The 19,283-nt window shown below is 42.9% G+C and overlaps 1 pseudogene across 1 annotated transcript; it reads right to left on the bottom strand.

Moving 5' to 3' along the window:
• Positions 1-479: 479 nt before the first annotated feature.
• Positions 480-981, bottom strand: LOC104666443 (annotated as a pseudogene). Its single transcript, XR_004054758.1, has one exon. The product of XR_004054758.1 is annotated as a cystatin-B-like (transcript).
• Positions 982-19,283: the final 18,302 nt, after the last annotated feature.

Here is a 19,283-nt window from a genome sequence, read left to right as displayed (position 1 = left end):
CCCCCCCCCCCCCCGTCTCTACTAAAAAATACAAAAAACTAGCCGGGCGAGGTGGCGGGCGCCTGTAGTCCCAGCTACTCGCGAGGCTGAGGCAGGAGAATGGCGTAAACCCAGGAGGCGGAGCTTGCAGTGAGCTGAGATCCGGCCACTGCACTCCAGCCTGGGCGGCAGAGCGAGACTCTGTCTCAAAAAAAAAAAAAAAAAAAAAAAAAAAGGGGAAATATTGTCAAAGAATGGGTGTTGCTAAAGCTTCAAGTTATATGTATGGGTATGTTATTGATATGAGTGTTCCAAAATTGTATGAGAGTCCTAGAAATCTAACGTTATTGGTCATAATTTTAGTTACTATGTTAAATGCTATATGCCACAAAAATAACCGAATTTCCTTGCTAATTGCTGTTTATAATGAACTTTCCTTTTTTTTTTTTTTTAAGGATTTTCAAAATACATTTATTTTGAAAATATTTTGAAAGTAATTAAGATCACTGATTGGGAAGGAAAGAAATCAACACAATGAAATTTAGGAAGAGAAATGCAAGAGCAGCTGCTGAATCCCGCCCCTTCCACCCCGAGGGCACAGCCCGGAGATGAAGCTTATTTTAGGATCACAAGTGCATGCTCTGGTCCCCGGAGGATCACTTTAATTATCAGTCTTCTGGCTGAAGGGTCCTGTCCAAAGTCAGGATCAGAAATAGCTCAGCTCGTCGTGCTTGGCTTTGTTGGTCTGGTAGTTAGACAAGGTCAAAGGCTTGTTTTCGTGAGGGAGAGATTTGAACACTCGCAGGTGTACGAAGTCTTCGTCGCCAACGTGCACCTTGATGAAGTAGTTTGTCCCCGCGACCACCTGGCTCTTGAACGACACGGCCTTAAATACAGGGAACTTCTTGTTTTCTTTCTCTTCAAGCTGGGACCTCACCCGGTCGGCGATGTCCTGGGTCTCGGCGGTGGCCGGCTGCACGGCGGAGGGCACCCGCACATCATCTTGGCGGCGACGGAGGGAAGCTGGCGAGGGGACTCGGCCTGTAATGAACTTTCATCAGAATTCTAAGCAAGGCTATTTCAAGTCTTTGTGATCTAGTTATTGTTTTGATTCTTCTCCAACAGCATTTACGATCAGCTACCATCTCAAATTACTTCTCTTCATGGAGATTCATAGAAAAGACTAATGAATGAGTACTCTTGAATACACATTTCGAATAGCTTTGAGATCATACCATTGGATGGGATAAGAATTTCTAGAACTCTAATGAAGAAACTGATAGCTTTATGAAACTGTTATCCCAACATCAAGCAGAACAAGAATTAATTACACGAGACTAAATGAACCAATGAGGATATTTGGGATATTGCTGATTCTTTTTCTTTTTCTTTTTTCTTTTTTTTTTTTTTTGAGACAGAGTTGCTCTCTCACCCTGGCTGAAGTGCAGTGGCATGATCTCGGCTCACTGCAACCTCTGCTTCCCAGGTTCAAGTGATTCTCCTGCTCAGCCTCCCACGTAGCAGGTGAACGCCTCCATGCCCAACTAATTTTTGTATTTTTAGTAGAGAAGGCATTTCACCATGTTGTCCAGGCTGGTCTCGAACTCTTGACCTCAAGTGATCCACCCGCTTCGGCCTCCCAAAGTGCTGGGATTACAGGTGTGAGCCACAACTCCCAGCCAAGAAAACTTTTTTTGCTACCTATAGCTTACATCAATTTGTTAAAGTATACTTTTATGAACAAAAATGGAAGCATTTACTTTTTCTCCCTACCTCATCCCTCCAGAACGTAGTAGCTATTTGTAAGTATTCTTATTTTTATTGTAATATAGTTATTTGCCTAAGTTCAATTAGACTGTGTTCTCCTTGTAACAGGATACAATTGGAAACCCTGGTTATATTACCAAGGCTTTGATAGAATGTCATATTTTCGGATATGACCAGGTAGCTTTAAAGAACTAAGTAAGGTTGACTTTACAGAGCTAATAAAGATGCCCTTGGAAAAAATGGCCTGAGGGTTCCCAGCCTTACAGATGAGTAAGGATTGTCACTTCCTGGAAGGCTCAGGGACCTCATGATATTTTGGGGCCCTTGGGAAGAGAGGAATTCACCCAAATCTATAAGTGTTATAGACATAGTCTGATGGTAAGTTCTTACTGTGGCTTCCTAACCTTGGGAGGTCCAGCCTGAGATTTCTTATCAAAAGTTCCAGCAAAGCAAATTTTACATGGCCCATCACTCTTCTCACCACACCTATGTAAATTATCATGCCAATTTTAATGAGACTAAACCTATTTTGCCAACAAATCAGTCTTCCTTTGATTATCTTTGGTAGAAATGGGAGCGGCTGTAGAGAGAAAAATTGTTTTGGAAGAGACTATACTGCACTCGTTATTAGACTCTACCTCATTGTTTCTGAGGGTTCATGATCTACCTAAAATCTAGACTGGATCCTACATTTTTTAGTTTCCTCCAATATCTGACTACAACTCTCCAAACTAATGTTCCACTTTTCCTCCCATCTCCAGTCTTGGGATTATTGAAATTAAGACCACTCTGTTTCTGAATCCCTGTGAGCTGAAGTTGGGCCACTTGATGTAAACTTCAGGGAAAGCGCCTCAATAGCTTATTCATGGACAGCCTCACGGTGTTACTGTATGGACTACTCGCAAAGTTCACTAACACAGCTGCTGCCAACTGCAGACCAGGAAAATCTGTCAGATTCCCACTGACTGGTCTTACTCCAGCTGAAGATGTTTTGGGCCTAACAGCTAAAAATCCTCTTGACTGGCTGCCCTCTGGACTCAAAAACTGAGTTTATAGTTCATTCTAATCACAAATCTTTGTGTGTTTTTTTGTTTTTATTTTCATAGAAATGCCTCTTCTTAAGTACTTGATTGCTCTAACCACATACAGGTGGAAGCCCGTCTGCAAAACTACCTCCTAAAATGAGACACAGCTGTTAAGTGTTTAACTGACCTGAACTATTCGTGGAACCGAGAGACTGATTCAGTGGCTTATGAGACAATCCACCAATCCCATTTCTGGACTTTTCCCAAGAAGTTTCAGACAGGGGAATACTGGGGCTCAGAAAATGATGCTCCTAAATCTGGTGCCTTGGCATGCTGAGTCCCTTGAACTAAAGGAGATTGGAAGCCTCAAAAGCAAAGTCGTTCTAAGACCTTCTTCCATCTTCCTGTCTCCTATCCCTCACTCTCCCCTGAAACAAGTCATAGAAACCGGAATTCCTCTTCCCTAAGGCAGATCATAGAAATTCAAACTCATCTCTGCTAGAGCAGCCATAAAGCCTAGGAAGGCCACTCTTTCCCTTCTCTCTCCTCCCTCCTCCCTGGAGGACCCTCATTCCAGAGCTGCTGCCCCATAGCCAGGAGGAAGGACCTCTACAGAGAGGCCAAGAAGCATCTGAACAGACAAGCCTTGCTTGGTTTCTCCTGTTAGTCTCTTACAATTCGATCACTCTCTTTTGTCCAATGGCATTTTTACATGGCTGTTCATTCTTCACTGAACAGAAGCATAAAAACAGTTTTCCTTGGGTCTTTGGGGCTTCGTTTGTGAAAGCTCCTGTATCATATAAAACTTTGATTGAATTAATCTGTTAAGCTTTTCCCTTGTTAACCCCCTCTTTCATTATAGGAGTTTCAACCATGACCCTTAGGATAACTGAGGAAAGGTATCATACCTTTTCTGCCTCTGCAATGGGCAAATTACTTCTTTCTGAACATTATCTCTGCATAATGCTTATCGCTGAAATGATACTTACCCCACAAAATACTTATCTCTGAAATTAACTCTGAACATCAGTCTCCTACTCCATAAAATGGTGTAGCAATTGCTGTTGCATGTGGTTGTTCTAAAAATTAAATTCAAGCTGGGCTTGGTGGCATGCACCTGTAGTCCCAGCTATTTGAGAGACTGAGGTGGGAGGATTGCTTGAGCTTAGGAGGTCGAGGTTGCAGTGAGCAGTGATCATGCCATTGTACTTCAGCCTAGGTAACAAAGCAAGACCTCATCTCTTAAAAAAAAAAAAAAAAGAAGAAGAAAGAAAGACAGACAGAGAAAGAAAGCGAGAAAAGAAAGAGGAAGTGATATGGCTTGGCTTTATGTACCCACCCAAATCTCATCTTGAATTGTACTCCCTAATTCCCATGTATTGTGGGAAGGATCTCCCGGTGGGAGAGAATTTGAATCATGGGGGCAGTTTCCCCCATATTGTTCTCATGGTAGTGAGTAAGCCTCATGAGGTCTGATGGGTTTATCAGGGGTTTCCACTTTTGCATCTTTCTCATTTTTCTCTTGCTGCCACCATCTAAGAAGTGCCTTTTGCCTCCTGCCATGATTGTGAGGCCTCCCCAGCCATGTGGAATTGTAAGTCCAATTAAACCTCTTTTTCTTCCCAGCCTCACATGAAGATGGACTAAATCAGCAGCATGAAAATGGACTAATGAAAGAAAGAAAGAAAGAAAGAAAGAAAGAAAGAAAGAAAGAAAGAGAAAGAAAAAGAGAAAATTAAATTAAATTGTGTTTATAAAGCCATCAGTACACAGTTAAGTATCTAGTCAATGTGAGTCCCCGTTCATTCCTGCTCCCCCAAAATACACACTTTCTCCTTTGGAGGCCTACCTAGACCATGTGACCTCATGATCCTAGAAAGACATAGAAAGAGGCAGGGTGGGGCTGTTTAAAGATAATTTTCAGGAAAAGATAAATCAAGAGTCTCATTCATATATTACAACACATACATGTTAAGTGTTTTATTTAGCTCCTTTGGTGAATTCAGGCAGATTTTACAATGGGCTCAAAAAAGAAGTCAAGAAGCACAAGTTGATATGGGTATAAAGGAACTGTTATGAATTGTGAACAAGGCAAAACTGTTTCTTTTTAACAGGTTGGAGAGGGGAGTCAGCCAGACCTCTATCAGATGTGACAGAATTCACATGGCTGTTTTCTGTTATCTGTAGTTTGCAGAGTTGTAAAATAGCTCGAATATGACTCAGAATCAGAAGGAAAATATCCTACTCTGACAAGGCAGAAGAGTGGGTTAGAGATGATGCATAGTTTTTCATCGGAATACACATTTTTTTTTCTGCCACTGAAGGTGTGTGCAGCAATATTTTTCTCTCTTTTTATTTCCTGCTTCCAAGACTTAGATCACACAGAAACCATCCTGCTGTGGCCCAGGCTTGTTGTGAGATCACTAAAAATCAAGGTTCTGGGTTCTGGAAAAAAGCTTCAGGCTCCAGGGACAAGCGAAGCAGTTTGCTAAGAATCAAGGCATCTTGCAACAAAGAAAGCCCCAGCCGTGCAGTGCAACCCACGCTCCTCCTCCTGCCCTGGTCCAGGTTCAGGCTCCCTGGCTCAGGTTGGCTTTAGGTCTGCAGCCCTGGGCCTGCTGGGAGGTAAATTGACCAGTGCAGTGGCTCCCACTCAATTTCACTCCCAGCAGGCTGCTCAGCGAAAACTCTCTGACCAGCGGAGCCACACCACTGGCTCCAAGTTTCAAGCCCTAGCTCTCTGCTCAATAATAAAAAACAAATTCTTTTCACACCTCCAATTCTTGAGACTCACTGGAAGGCCATGCACCCTAATTTAAGACCCCTCACCCTCACCCATTTCTGAGCTCATGAAAATATTAGTCCTAACACGGCATTTTCATGTTGACAGTGGGTGGGCATCTTGCCTGTACTGTCCTTGCCAGACGGTGCCTTGCTTACCATGCAGGGTTAGTAATAAAATACACAGAGAAAGTGATCTGGAATCATGTTTTTTAAAATTGATTGAACTACCTGGCTTCTATGGATTAGCAAGTGGATTGGCAAGTGGATTCAGCTCCTCTTGTTGCTCCATTCCAGTCTTTTGGAGGGGATCAGAATATGCCACCTCCAAAATATGCCACTGTAGCATAAGATTATTTCGAGTTGAGGGCAATTAAGAAACAGCAGACACCAGAGGAACTCTCTTTCCTTCTACTATTCATAAGTAAGCCATACATTTCCCTCTGTAAAGGTGACATAAAATTCCATTTGTAAAGTATCCTCCTCTTCTGATGTTTCTCATACCAGGAGGAGACTAACTCCAAATGACTTATCTGCAATACAAACCTTATTCACCATACGTTTCCTAGTCACCTTTCCACAATTTTCCACCGCTAGAAGCCCAAACTCTGCCTCCCTTTCTCCTTTGTTGAGTCACCTCTCCACAATCTATTTTCCTTTGTTAAAATGGTATATAAAGGCTGGGTGCAGTGGCTCATGCCTATAATCCCTGTACTTTGGCAGGTCAAGGCAGGAGGATCACTTGAGATCCAGGAGTTCAAGACCAGCCTGGGCAACATGGTAAAACCCCATCTCTATAAAAAATACAAGAATTAGCTGGGCATGGTGGCACGTGCTTGTAGTCCCAGCTACTCTGGAGGCTGAGGTGGGAGGATTGCTTGAGCCCCAAGAGGTTAAAGTTGCAGTGAGTCAAGATCATGCCACTGCCCTCCAGCCTGGTCAACAAAGTGCAACTCTGTCTAAAAAAAAAAAACTTTATGGGAGTCCACTGTTTTGGACTTGCCTCCTCCACTAGGTAGCCCCCGGTAGACCAGACCAAACCAGGATAGAGTCACTTGTGCTAAGTTCCTCCTAATCAAACTAAACTTTGAGATGGGGCAGTGTTCCAAAAAACATCAGATCGGGGTCAACATGAGTCAGCAAAATAAGGAAGTCCTCTCTGTTTTATCCATTTATCTGTTGATGGACTTTTGGTTGTTTTCACTTTTTGTGCATTATGAATAATGCTGCTAGGAACAGATGTCTGGAAGTTTTTGTGTGAACATACGTTTTCAGTTCTCTTGGGTATCTATCTTGCAGTAGAGTGGTGGAGCCATATGATACCTCTGTGTTTAACCTTTTCAGGACCTGCCAGGTTGATTTCCACATCGGCTGCACCACTTTACAATCCCACTGATGGGGTATGAGGGTTCCAATTTCTCCCTGCATCTTCACCAGCACTTGTTATTATCTGTTTTTTTAATGATAGCAGCTGGCTTTGATGGGTGAGGAACTGATGAGCGTGGCTGATCTAGGTTGGAGCGGAATGGACGTCTGCGTTAGGCTCAGTATGTATCGCACACCATGGCAGGCAGTGTCTTCTTTTGGGTTCCCTCAGAATCAGACCCCAAGCAAAGGATTCCAATGCAAGTAGTTTCTTCTGGGGGAAATAAACTGCAAATGGGCATGAGGGATCTTTTAAGGTGATAAGAATGTTCTCAAATAGGATTGTGGTGATGGCTGCGCAGCTCTGTAAATGTAGTAAAGATCATTGAATTGTACACTTAATATGAGTCAATTTTATGGCATGTAAATTATTTTTCAATAAGGCTGTTTTTAAGCAATGGCACAGAAAGACTTAAAACAGGCACAGGGATTCAGAACCAGCCTGCCTCTGCATCTATCTCCATAACAGACATCTTATTGCCCCTAAATTGAATCCATTCTGCTGCTGGGGCAAAACAACATTTTTTTTTTTTTTGGTAAGAAATGGGGTTTCATTATGTTGCTAAGGCTGGAATCGAATTCCTCCCACTAGCTGGGATTATAGGCATGTACTACCAAGTGCCCGGCTGCAAAACAACTTTTGCTATTGGAAATCCATCAGTCATTGATGGCTATGAGCTGGACAAGTGACCTAACTGCCTTGGGCCTCATTTTCTCCATAAGGACAGTGATGGGTGTTTTTTACAGATCACAAGAGTGCCCAGCACCTTTAAATCTGATAACATTATATGTGTTACATGGTGCCCTTAGGGATGATTTCTTGGTGTTACTGAGGCATAAATACAGTAATGGGATAGTCATCCAAACAAAAGTGGATTGGAAAAGCATCCTAGTCCCAAGACACTTTATAAAATGAATGTGACTTTTACAATGAATAATATAACAGTACTAATAAAGAAGAGTGCAGCGCAGGGCATGCATAAGGCCAAGTACATTGGGGAAGAACGTTGCAGTGCATAGCCTTCTGAGGGTGAGGCTTTTAACGATTTATAAGGTTATAGCAACTTAGCTTCAGGAAACCTCTAACTCGGCTTGATGAAGAATGAAAGGAATTTCCATCAGTTACTCCAGCTCTTACTCAGTCCTCCTGATGACAAAAGAAAATGGCAACGACTGAAGCATGCTTTATGGAACCAAGATGATTGATTTGATGAAAGCAGGTAATAAACTATAGGAAAGTCAAATGTGATTGGTTAAATTAGGTCATATAAAGTCATTAGTTTTAGTCAAACTCTCTTTTAAACACAAGTCCAGAAATTTCTCTTGCATTAGAACTTTTAGTAGCCCAGGTTTCTATCATAAGTTTCCCTCAATAGTTTTGCAGTCTGTTTGTGTTTACCATCAGTGTTTTGAGATTGTACTTTATCAGCTGCTCACAAAATTAAGTCAACCAGTGAAAGCTATTTAGAGGCGAGTTTCATAAAATACTCTCTTCTGGCTGTCTTAATTTCAGAGTGAAGCTTATCAAAAGAGAAGAATATTGCGCATGACCAACTTTTAAATGATTTTATTTATAGAAAGTAACAGTTCTACTGGTGATTTTTATTATCTTCTTTTTTTTTTCTGAATTTCATAAATATGCTACAATAAATTGGAGGCTGGGAGCATTGGCTCACACTTATGATTCCAGCACTTTGGGAGGCCAAGGTGGGAGAATTGCTTGATCTCAGGAGATAGAGACCAGCCTGGGCAAAATAGTGAGACCTTGTCTCTACAAAAATTAAAAAAAAAAAAAAAAAAGTTAGCCAGGCATAGTGGTGCATGCTTATAGTCACAGCTATTTGGGAGGCTGAGGTGGGAGGATCACTTGCACCTGGGAGGTTAAGGCTGCAATGGGCCACGGTGGTGCCACTGCACTCCAATGTGAGTGACAGAGCAAAACCCTGTCTTAAAAAGATAAAATAGGCGGGGCACAGTGGCTTACGCCTGTTATCCCAGCACTTTGGGAGGCCGAGGCGGGCGGATCATGAGGTCAGAAGATTGAGACCATCCTGGCTAACATGGTGAAACCCCACCTCTACTAAAAATACAAAAAATTAGCTGGGCGCGGTGGCGGGCGCCTGAGGTCCCAGCTACTTGGGAGGCTGAGGCAGGAGAATGGTGTGAACCCAGGAGGTGGAGCTTGCAGTCAGCCGAGATCATGCCACTGCACTCCAGCCTGGGCCGCAGAGTGAGACTCTGTCTCAAAAAAAAAAAAAAAAAGAGATAAAATAAAAAATAAATTGATATTATTTTACTTTAGTTTTAGGCATTTTAGTTTGTTTAGTTATGGCAAATAATATCCAAATATACTCTAGTCATAAAAGATTTCAGCAACCCTAAAGTGCCTGGAGTAAAAAGTGAAGTCCGACAGCACTGTCACCACCAACCTCAACTTTCTTTGTGCTATAGTTGTGACAGCTGTAACAGTTTAATGTACATTCTGCTAACACTTTACACTCGTGAAGTTTTCATGGCATTGTGTTTTAATTATATAATATGCTGTGATTCACCTTTCAGCTTAACAAAGTCTGGGTGATCTGTACATATATGTACTTCACTCTTTTTCATGGCTGTGTAGTATTCTGATGCTGTAGCTTATTTCACAATTCTCACATCGATGGACAGTCCCTTGGCTTTCCAGTTCACTGGGCATTCTTTGTACGTACACGTTCATGCACAGGAACAAATATTTTGTAGGAAAGATTCCTAGAAGTGGAATTGGTGGATCAAAGGGTATTTGCAGTTTTAGTTTCTGTAGATGCTGCCATATTTCTGTTCACACAGTGGCACAGTGGCAGTTCCCCAGGATGAGAGTGACTAGCATGCCGGAATCAGGGAAGCCTTTGCAGAGGTGGTGAGGTGGGTTTGTTTTGTTTTTGAGACAGAGTCTCACTGTGTTGCCTAGACTGGAGTGCAGTGGCACAATCTCAGCTTACTGCAACCTCCACCTCCCAGGTTCAAGTGATTCTCCTGCCTCAGCCTCCCAAGTAGCTGGCATTACAGACATGTGCCACCATGCCTAGCTAAGTTTTGTATTTTTTAGTAGAGACAGGGTTTTGCCATGTTGACCAGGCTGGTCTCGAACTCCTGACCTCAGGTGATCTGCCTGCCTTGGCTCCCAAAATGCTAGGATTACAGGCGTGAGCCACTGCTCTCCGCCTGAGGTGGTTTTAAAAGGTAGATAGGGATTGTTTTGGAAGACAAGGGCAAAGTGGAAGGCACCATGCAAATATATTCCAGACAGCAGTAACAGTACGTGTGAATGAAGGGAGAAATGGACTGATGGAGGTATAATCACAACAGCAGAGTTTAATTCCCCATTTGTAATGGGCAAACAGATGGAGCAACAATAAATAGCCAAAGAAAAAGGGATCTAAACAATATAGCTAAGAAGGTAAATTAATCTATACCAGGACTTGTATGTCACAAAGATAGGTTATATATTGTTCTTCTTTTATTTGGAAGATGTTTACATCTGGAGAAAAGGGGAAAGAAGCAGACTTCTCCAGTGGGGCACTCAGTCTGGTGCCAGAAAGCATATCAAATCAGAGCACAGACCTGGCTCAACATGGGGCTACTTCTCAAGGTGTCAATTTTCTTTGAAGATTTTCAGGTGAGTAAAACATTGTTTTCATAATAAAACCAAATGGAACATTTCTGAAGCAGAATGCAAACTTTGTGTTACTTTTTAAGATGTCACTCAAACCTTCAAAGATGATTTTCAGAACCTCAGGAAATGTACTAATTCCCCTTGGCCATCAGGAAGGCTTTGGTGGAAATGTTTGAAAAGCATAAAAAACAAAATTTCTCATTTGTCCCAGTTTTACTATTTGGCCCCATCAAATCTTCAACTTTATTGTCACCATTTCTCTCCACTCCGTGTGACCTGGCCTTTTGGGATTTCTTCTTATTTTCCAAATATTCCTGAGTTAGCATCTATTTCACCCCTGCCTAGAATCACCCTTGGAAGGCCAATTCAAGCCTTCCTTCTCTGAAACTTTTCTAAGCAAAATGGAATGTCAAGAGTAAATCTTTGGAGACTGATAAATTATATGAGTGTATTGTTCCCAATTGTTCACTGCCTTTACCAATAAGATTCCCTTATCAGTTTCCCTGAGCATTGCCGTGACCTGTCTATAGAAGGTATAGACTTCTCTGCTGCCACTAATAGCAGGCTTGGCCAAGTGACTCGCTTTGGCCAATAGTAGTGAGCAGAAGTGATAAACTGCACATCCAAACAGCAGCTCTCAGAAACAGAGCATGGTTCACTCGTTTCTCTTTTCTTCCTTCCATAACGAAATGAGAAGTCTGATGGCTGTCCTTTCAGACTGAGTCCAGGAATGAAGAGGACGTAGGAGCAGCATTGCCAGCAAGCCATAGCCAATGCGTGGTCTGAGTGAGAAACAGGTTTTTACAGTTAGAAGCTAATGAGATTTGGTGATGGAGAAACCCACTCTGAACCCCAGAGATGGTATAAAGATTATTTTGAGCAAAAGGTATTTCAGTTCAACAGTTAGAGGAAAAAAAAGCCTTCTTAGAGCTTCTCTTATCTGACTAAAAGCAGAAACTTCTGGAAAATAAGCCTGCCATAAACGTTTCTTCAGGGTGGATCTACTTCAAGAAAAGAGACCATGAATAAAGCGACCCCAAATCCTCTCTCCGGGGAAGTTTCACGGTCCTGAAGGAGACTGAAAGAGGAGGCATGTCACTCATAACTGGGTAGAAAAACATTATCACAAACTTCCTTATCTCCAGTTTGTTCTCCTCAAAACCCATTTATCTTTTTTTTTCCCCCCAGAGGTAATTAGGCCTAGATTAGGCCACAAGGATAGGAGCCACATGGTGAAATTAGTGCCCTTTAATAAGTGGGGGCACCAGAGCTTTCTCTCTTTCCATTTGCATGAACCAAGGAAGGGCTGTGTAAGCACACAGCAGGAAGGTGGCTGTCTACAAGTCAGGAAAGAGCCCTCCCAAAAGAAGCAGATCTGTTGGCACCTTCCCAGGCTACAGAACTATGAGAAATGTCTGTTGTTTAAGCCATCTATGGATACAGGGATAATCTATCCACCTGGATAACACCTTCCAGTCTATGGTATTTTGTTACAACAGCTCAACCTAAGGCAATTTGCTTCTGCCTATAAGTATACTTCTGCATCCAGCTCCAAATGCACATGTGATTGCTTCTGTTCTGTATGCCTATGTGTCTGCGTGTATTTCTCCTTCTTCTGCATGTGGTTTCATTGAAAGGGCCAGCAATACTTTAGGCACTTCTGTAAAACAGATACGATTATGGCTCCTATCTTATAAGATTGTTATAAGTGTTTGATATCATTATTATTTAATACTTATCACTATTGGCCACTAGACTTGAATTAAAGAAGTTCAAATTTATTTATCTTACATTAGTATTCATAAAGGCAGTTTTAATGGTTAAGACTGGGTTTGTATCTCAGCTTTACCCATCATTCATCTGTCTATCTAACCATCCATCCATCCGTCCATCCATCCATCCATCCATCCATAGCCTCAGTTTTTCCATCTGTAAAATGGGTACAATAAGACTATTTCCCTAATAGCATAGAGTGAAATAATACATATAAACTGCTTAGTACAATGTCTAGCACATAGTAAGCACTTACTGTATGTCAGCCAACAGAAAGAGCAGAGTTCTGTGGGAAATTATAGTACTTGAAGGGAGAAAAATCTATAGATACAGGTTATGATGAGGATGCAGTGGTGATGACTCTGCAGGCATCTTCCCAAGGCTCTGACTCCTCGTGGGAGGATGGGGAAGACGGGTCACACTGAGTCTGTAATGGAAGGCATCCCCCACCCTCCACCCTGATGGATGGGATTGATGGTCACATGTGTCGAGTGTTGCCTTTCTTCAGCGAGCAGGAATGCTGGCTTGTAGCCCTGTGGCACCTCTTTGTTGAATGTTTCCCTCCAGAAACATTAATTCAAACAGAATTAGTTTGAACACTAATTCGTTCTGTGAGGACAGACCTCTGTGGATCCTTTATTGTGTTTTTCAACTGAGTTTCTTAGCTGAAAGCAGATGTCTGTGTTTATAAAGTAAGATGAACTAGACTCAGAAAATGTATTTACGAGAAACGCTAATGTATTAAGTTGAGGAAGGTACTTGTTCTCTTCTGTTTTTATAAAGTGAAAAGGTTAGAAGGTCAGCCATAGCCTTGTGTCTGGTTTTCTGGGGTGCCCCTGGCACTCTCATTGGGGCTTCCTAATTCCTGAATCCTGTCCCTGTTGGGTGTAGACATGCATTTCTGTGTTGTTTGGAAGAAAAAACTGTTATTAAAAGACAATTTGGCACCATCTCTCAGGTTCAACTACCTGCATTTTCCTTCTTTGTCACCCTCTCCACGATAATGACTACAGGGTCCTGAGCTAGGTAACAACTGACGGGCAGAAGTGGGGAGAAAGGCCAGGGAAGCTAAGTGGTCATACCACCTGAAGCTTCTGTCTATGTAAACCGTTCTCAGCGCTAGGGCTGATGGCCACACCCGACATCCATCCTCTCCTCAAGGAACCTCGAAAAATCTCTAGGGTGTGTACTTTTTGCTTATTGTTAAGAATAAAAGTGTAAGCAGGAACGCGATGTTATTTTTTTTTTTTTTTTTTTTTTTTTTTTTTTTTTTTTTTTTTGAGGCGAAGTCTCGCTCTGTCGCCCGGACTGGAGTGCAGTGGCCGGATCTCAGCTCACTGCAAGCTCCGCCTCCCGGGTTTGCGCCATTCTCCCGCCTCAGCCTCCCGAGTAGCTGGGACTACAGGCGCCCGCCACCTCGCCCGGCTAGTTTTTTTTTGTATTTTTAGTAGAGACGGGGTTTCACTGTGTTAGTCAGGATGGTCTCGATCTCCTGACCTCGTGATCCGCCCGTCTCGGCCTCCCAAAGTGCTGGGATTACAGGCTTGAGCCACCGCGCCCGGCCGCGATGTTATTACAACAGCCAGCATTTGTGGAGTCTTTCCCATGTGCTGGGATTATAGTAAGTAAGATCTTTGCAAGCACTCTCTCAGGCCCTCTCTTTCAAGACTATTGGTAATCAGAGCTCCTATCAGCTCATTGGCACTGTTACAGCTGTGCCACTTGTTAACTCTGGAGATGATGTCTGAACCCATCAAGTGCCTCCAACACACCCATTGCTCTGGGCCGAGGGAGGGCTTCTGAGGGGCTGCCCTGGTGTCTACCCCTCTCCAGCAACCTGCTGGGCCTCCAACAGCTCCCATCCACATTTGACACTCCCCGGAACAGACTGGGCCCAGACCTTGGAAGGGGAGATGCCACTCTGGAACTCCAGTGGGAAAAGCCCAGTGCCCACCAGGCTCTCTAAGCTGTGTTTACGTGCCACCATCTTGTGCCCTCTGTAATTACTACATCTGCTTATTAGAGCAGCCTCCACAATGTAGAATACAGCATACAAAATATTTTGAATGTCACCCTGTCTTTCTTTTGCTTTTTGCATCAACTACAACAGAACTAAGGCAATATCAACTGAGCATTTTTTAAAATCTCACCAGAAATTAAATGTTTTTCTTTTTCAAAAAATTTAAATTTTTTTGTATGTTGTTCAGGTTAGTCCTTTTTTTAAAACTTTTACTTTAGGTTCAAGGGTCCACGTGCAAGCTTGTTACACAGGTAAATTCCGTGTCATGGGGGTTTGGTGTACAGATTACTTTATCACTCAACTAAAAAATAAGCCTAGTACCCAATAGGCAGGGTTTTTGGGTTTGCGTTTGTTTGTTTGTTTGTTTGTTTGTTTCTTGAGATGGAGTCTCACTCTGTTGCCCAGGCTGCAGTGCAGTGGTGCATTCTCGGCTCACTGCAAACTCCCCTTCCAAGGTTCAAGCGATTCTCCTACCTCAACCTCCCAAATAGCTGGGATTACAGGCATGCGCCACCATGCCCAGCTAATTTTTGTATTTTTAGTAGAGACAGGGTTTCATCATGTTGGCCAGGCTGGTCTTAAACTCCTGACCTCAGGTGATCTGCCTGCCTCTGCCTCCCAAAGTGCTGGGATTACAGGCGTGAGCCACTGCTCCCAGCCCTCAATAAGAAGGTTTTTGATCCTCACCCTCCCCCAAACCTCCACCCTCATGTAGGCCTGAGTGTCTGTCTTTCCCTTCTTTGTGCCATATCTACACACTCTTTAGCTCCCACTGGGAAGTGAGAACATGTGGCATTTGGTTTTCTGCTCCTATGTTAGTTTGCATAGGATGATAGCCTCCAGCTCCATCCGTGCTTCTGCAAGGGACATGATCTCATTCTTTTTCATGTCTGTGTAGTATTCCATGGTGTACAGGTACTACATTTTCTTTATCCAGTCTACTGCTGATGGGCACAGGCTAGTCTTTAACTCAGACTGTAGCTATCTTCCCTCCTCAGCCTCCCAAAGTGCTGGGATTACAGGCGTGAGCCACCACATCTGGCCTTTTTCATTTTTAGCTATTGTTTTAGAGACTTTGTTTGTACATATCCATAATTATCACACAGTTGTAATCACAGAAAAGTTTATTTTTTAAATCTTGCTTCTTTCATGGAACATTATGTCATAAGTATTTTCTCAAACTGTTATAGTTTTCAAAATTATCATTTTAATAGTTTATCAGATCTCACTTGGAAGGGATCTGATAAATCAGGGATCTGATCCCATACCTTTCCCCAGCAGGTATTAGGTAGCTAGCCAAAGTTCTCCCAAAGGGCCAAATACATAGTCCTGAAGAAGAAATCCCGGTAGAACGTCACAAGCAGCCATAATTACAATGTTGCCAAGACACCTGGTTCTTTGCTTCTACGTTTTTTTTTTTTTTTTTTGAGACGGAGTCTTGCTCTGTCGCCCAGGCTGGAGTGCAGTGGGGCAATCTCAGCTCACTGCAAGCTCCGCCTCCCGGGTTCACGCCATTCTCCTGCCTCAGCCTCCCGAGTAGCTGGGACTACAGGCGCCCGCCAGGTCGCCCGGCTAGTTTTTTTTTTTTTTGTATTTTTAGTAGAGACGGGGTTTCACCATGTTAGCCAGGATGGTCTTGATCTCCTGACCTCGTGATCCGCCCGTCTCGGCCTCCCAAAGTGCTGGGATTACAGGCTTGAGCCACCGCGCCCGGCCCGTTTTTTGTTTTACTGCCCTTTTCTCGGGGAAGCTCAAGGCCCTTGTTACTGCTAAGCTTTTGGTAGAGATACTAAGCCTTCCATTAAAGCAGGGCAACTAGAACAAGCTGTTAGTTTTGAAAACACAGCCTGTCCACTTGGTTCTAGAATGAGGCCACTAATTTCTCAGAAATATCACTTAATGATCTCAAGGAGACTAATTTGTTGATTTATGAGAACATTTTTAAAAATCGGGTCACCCTTTCCCATGCCCAAAATCAATTGTCCCTACACTTTGCCATATCTTCTTCCAAGTTGGGAAAGTGATAAAGAAAAATAAGAGAAGACTTGAAAACACTAGATATTCAGCACACTTCCCTGTTGCTAAGGTTTTAGATTTTTTTTTTTGGTAGAACATAATATTATCCCATGCTTAGCTTGCTAAAGGCAATTGAGCAGCAGGATTTACCTAACAGAACAGATTTGGTTTGATCTAATTTTAAGTAATTACCTCTCTTTTCAAAGCTTATGTCTCTTGTGATTTTGCTAGTCTTGATGTGTCACACAACAGCATTCACCCCCAGGATCTACTGCTCTGAAAGCAATAGAAAGAACAGCTCAATTTCCTTTATCAAATATCAAGCATGAAATATAGGTCCACGTGTAAAATAACAATTTGATACCAGTCATAAAAATCTACCCACAAACAGGTGGAGAAGGAAAAAAAAAAAAAAAGAATCAAAATGCCTAGGTCAATAAAAGATTTCATAAACCCAAGCAAATACTAACATTACCGATAGCTGGATATCTAATCTGAGTCATTACCCAAATAGGGCGACTTGAGCTATGTTCACCCAATCCTGGATATTTTCATTTGAAAGGCAAGGCCTTCCTGGAACTGGGTTTGCTAATGCCTTAATAAAGTTAGTCACTGCAAATAAAGGAGGGAACTTAGCTAGCTCCACAGCAACTGCTCATACATGTGTGTGTGTGTGTGTGTGTGTGTATACACACACACATATATACATATATATATATGATAAACACTTTTTTCCTTATAGTGTTTTATTCAATCTTTGAGCATGTTTTAAAATGCTTTATTTCAGGGCAGGTGCAGTGGCTCACGCGTGTAATCCTAGCACTTTGGGAGGCCCAGGCAGGCAGATCACGAGGTCAAGAGATCGAGACCAACCTGGTCAACATGGTAAAACCCCATCTCTACTAACAATACAAAAATTAGCTGGGCGTGGTGGCTCACACCTGTAGTGCCAGCTACTGGGGAGGCTGGGGCAGGAGAATCGCTTGAACCCGGGAGGCGGAGGTTGCAGTAAGCTGAGATCGCGCCACTGCACTCCAGCCTGGTGACAGAACAAGACTCTATCTCCAATAAATAAATAAATTAACTAATTAAAATGCTTTATCTCAAGTAAAGGGGTATATTTGCAAAGATTCCCTGCATGGAAAAAGGGAAAAATACCACTTTTTCAGGACTTCCTTTGTGCCAAGCGTTGAGATGGTATCTTTGCAGTGTTGTCTCATAGAAATTGGCCAAAGCAAAAACAAACAAACAAAAAAATTGGCCAAACCACACCTGAGAACTGTTCCCAGGGGCTCCACAGCACTCAGCCAAGCTGCCCTTGTATTCTCTTGGCCAAGGAGAGAATACATGACCTTAAATAAGCCAGTCATCCTCTCTCCCTGGAACTTGACTCTTGAGTAGAGTGTCAAAAAGCCTGGAAGTGATGGAAAGCGGTTTGTCCCCATGGCAATATCCAGAAGAGATTCTCCATTAGATCTATGAGGTAACTCTGATTCCTCTAAGTGCTTTCTTGTCTTTTAACTCTTTGAATGCCCCCCATCCTTCCAATGTATTTTTTCCTCCTTAAGTTAATTAGAGTCGGTTTCTATTGCTTGCAATCGAAGATCCCTACTTGCTACCTCTATCACTCTGTCTCTGACGTCTCCACTCCCCAGGCCTGCCCACCACATAATTCCAGAAGGCACTGTTCATATTGTATTGTATGGAGTTGTGAATGGTCTCCTTGGCATTGTGCAACTCACGACTCTGTTGCAACAGTCTATTCTAGACACTCCTGCCAAGGACTGTCTTTCTAAAGAACACATATTAATCTGTCATTTCTTTCCTTGAAAAACTTCAGCGGCACTCCATTACAATAAATACTAAGATCCAAACGGGCTTCAAGACACTGCATCTGCCTCCCGCTGGTTTTCTCAGCATCACCATTCACTGCATGCCCCTCCCTTTCACACCATCTGGCACCCAAGGTCATGCCAATTAAACAAGTCATTTTACACCCTGCATTCTTCGTCTTCTGTGCCTGGTCTAGCACGGGAATCTCTTCCCCTTTTTCTCTCGGTACCTCATCAGTCAACATTCTAACCACCTTCAGAGACCTGCTGACATCCTACTCATTGACTTCCTAGACCATATTACTTTATCTTGCGGTTGACCGGTTGTACTTTGTTTGTGCCCCTAATTATTGCACTTCCATTGCTTGTCTCTAATGAGAGTCTCAATCAAAAATCTTCTCTTGGCTGAGTGTGGTGGTTCATGTGGAGCCTGTAATCCCAGTGCTTCAGGGTGGCAAAGTGGTAGGATCCCTTGAAGCCATGAGTTCAAGACCAGACTAGGTTACACAGTGAGAGCCTGCTAGGCACAGTGGCATGCACCTGTAGTCCCAGCTACTTGGGAGGCTGAACTGGGAGGATCGCTTGAGCCCAGGAGGTCAAGGCTGCAATAAGCTATGATGGTGTCACTTCACCCCAGCCTGGGTAATACAGCAAGATCCTGTCTCAAAAAAAAACACACTAACACCTTCTTCTCCCCTATTTTATTGCAAGCTCCCAGAGGACAATGACTACAGTACCAGCCTGGCGTCTCCCACAGCTCCCTAGCAGAGCAACTCACTCGGTTCATGTTTTCTATTCAACAGAATGGAAACCTTTACAATTCTCTCCAGGGAGCTGGAAAGAGTTAATAAGGGGAATCCTAGGAAAGTAATTTTTATGAACTAGGCTTGTCCTCTTATGTCCCCCATCATATAAGTCTCTCTCTCAAGCTCTGTGTCCTCAATGCCACTGGAGGCTCTGAGTTCCTGTTCAGCTTTATGATGACAATGCAACTTACAAGAAACAGTCTTTAC

The sequence above is a fragment of the Rhinopithecus roxellana genome, chromosome 18 (assembly GCF_007565055.1).
Source record: "Rhinopithecus roxellana isolate Shanxi Qingling chromosome 18, ASM756505v1, whole genome shotgun sequence".
In the NCBI taxonomy this organism is placed as follows: Eukaryota; Metazoa; Chordata; class Mammalia; order Primates; family Cercopithecidae; genus Rhinopithecus; species Rhinopithecus roxellana.
This window is presented reverse-complemented; position numbering and strand designations above follow the sequence as displayed.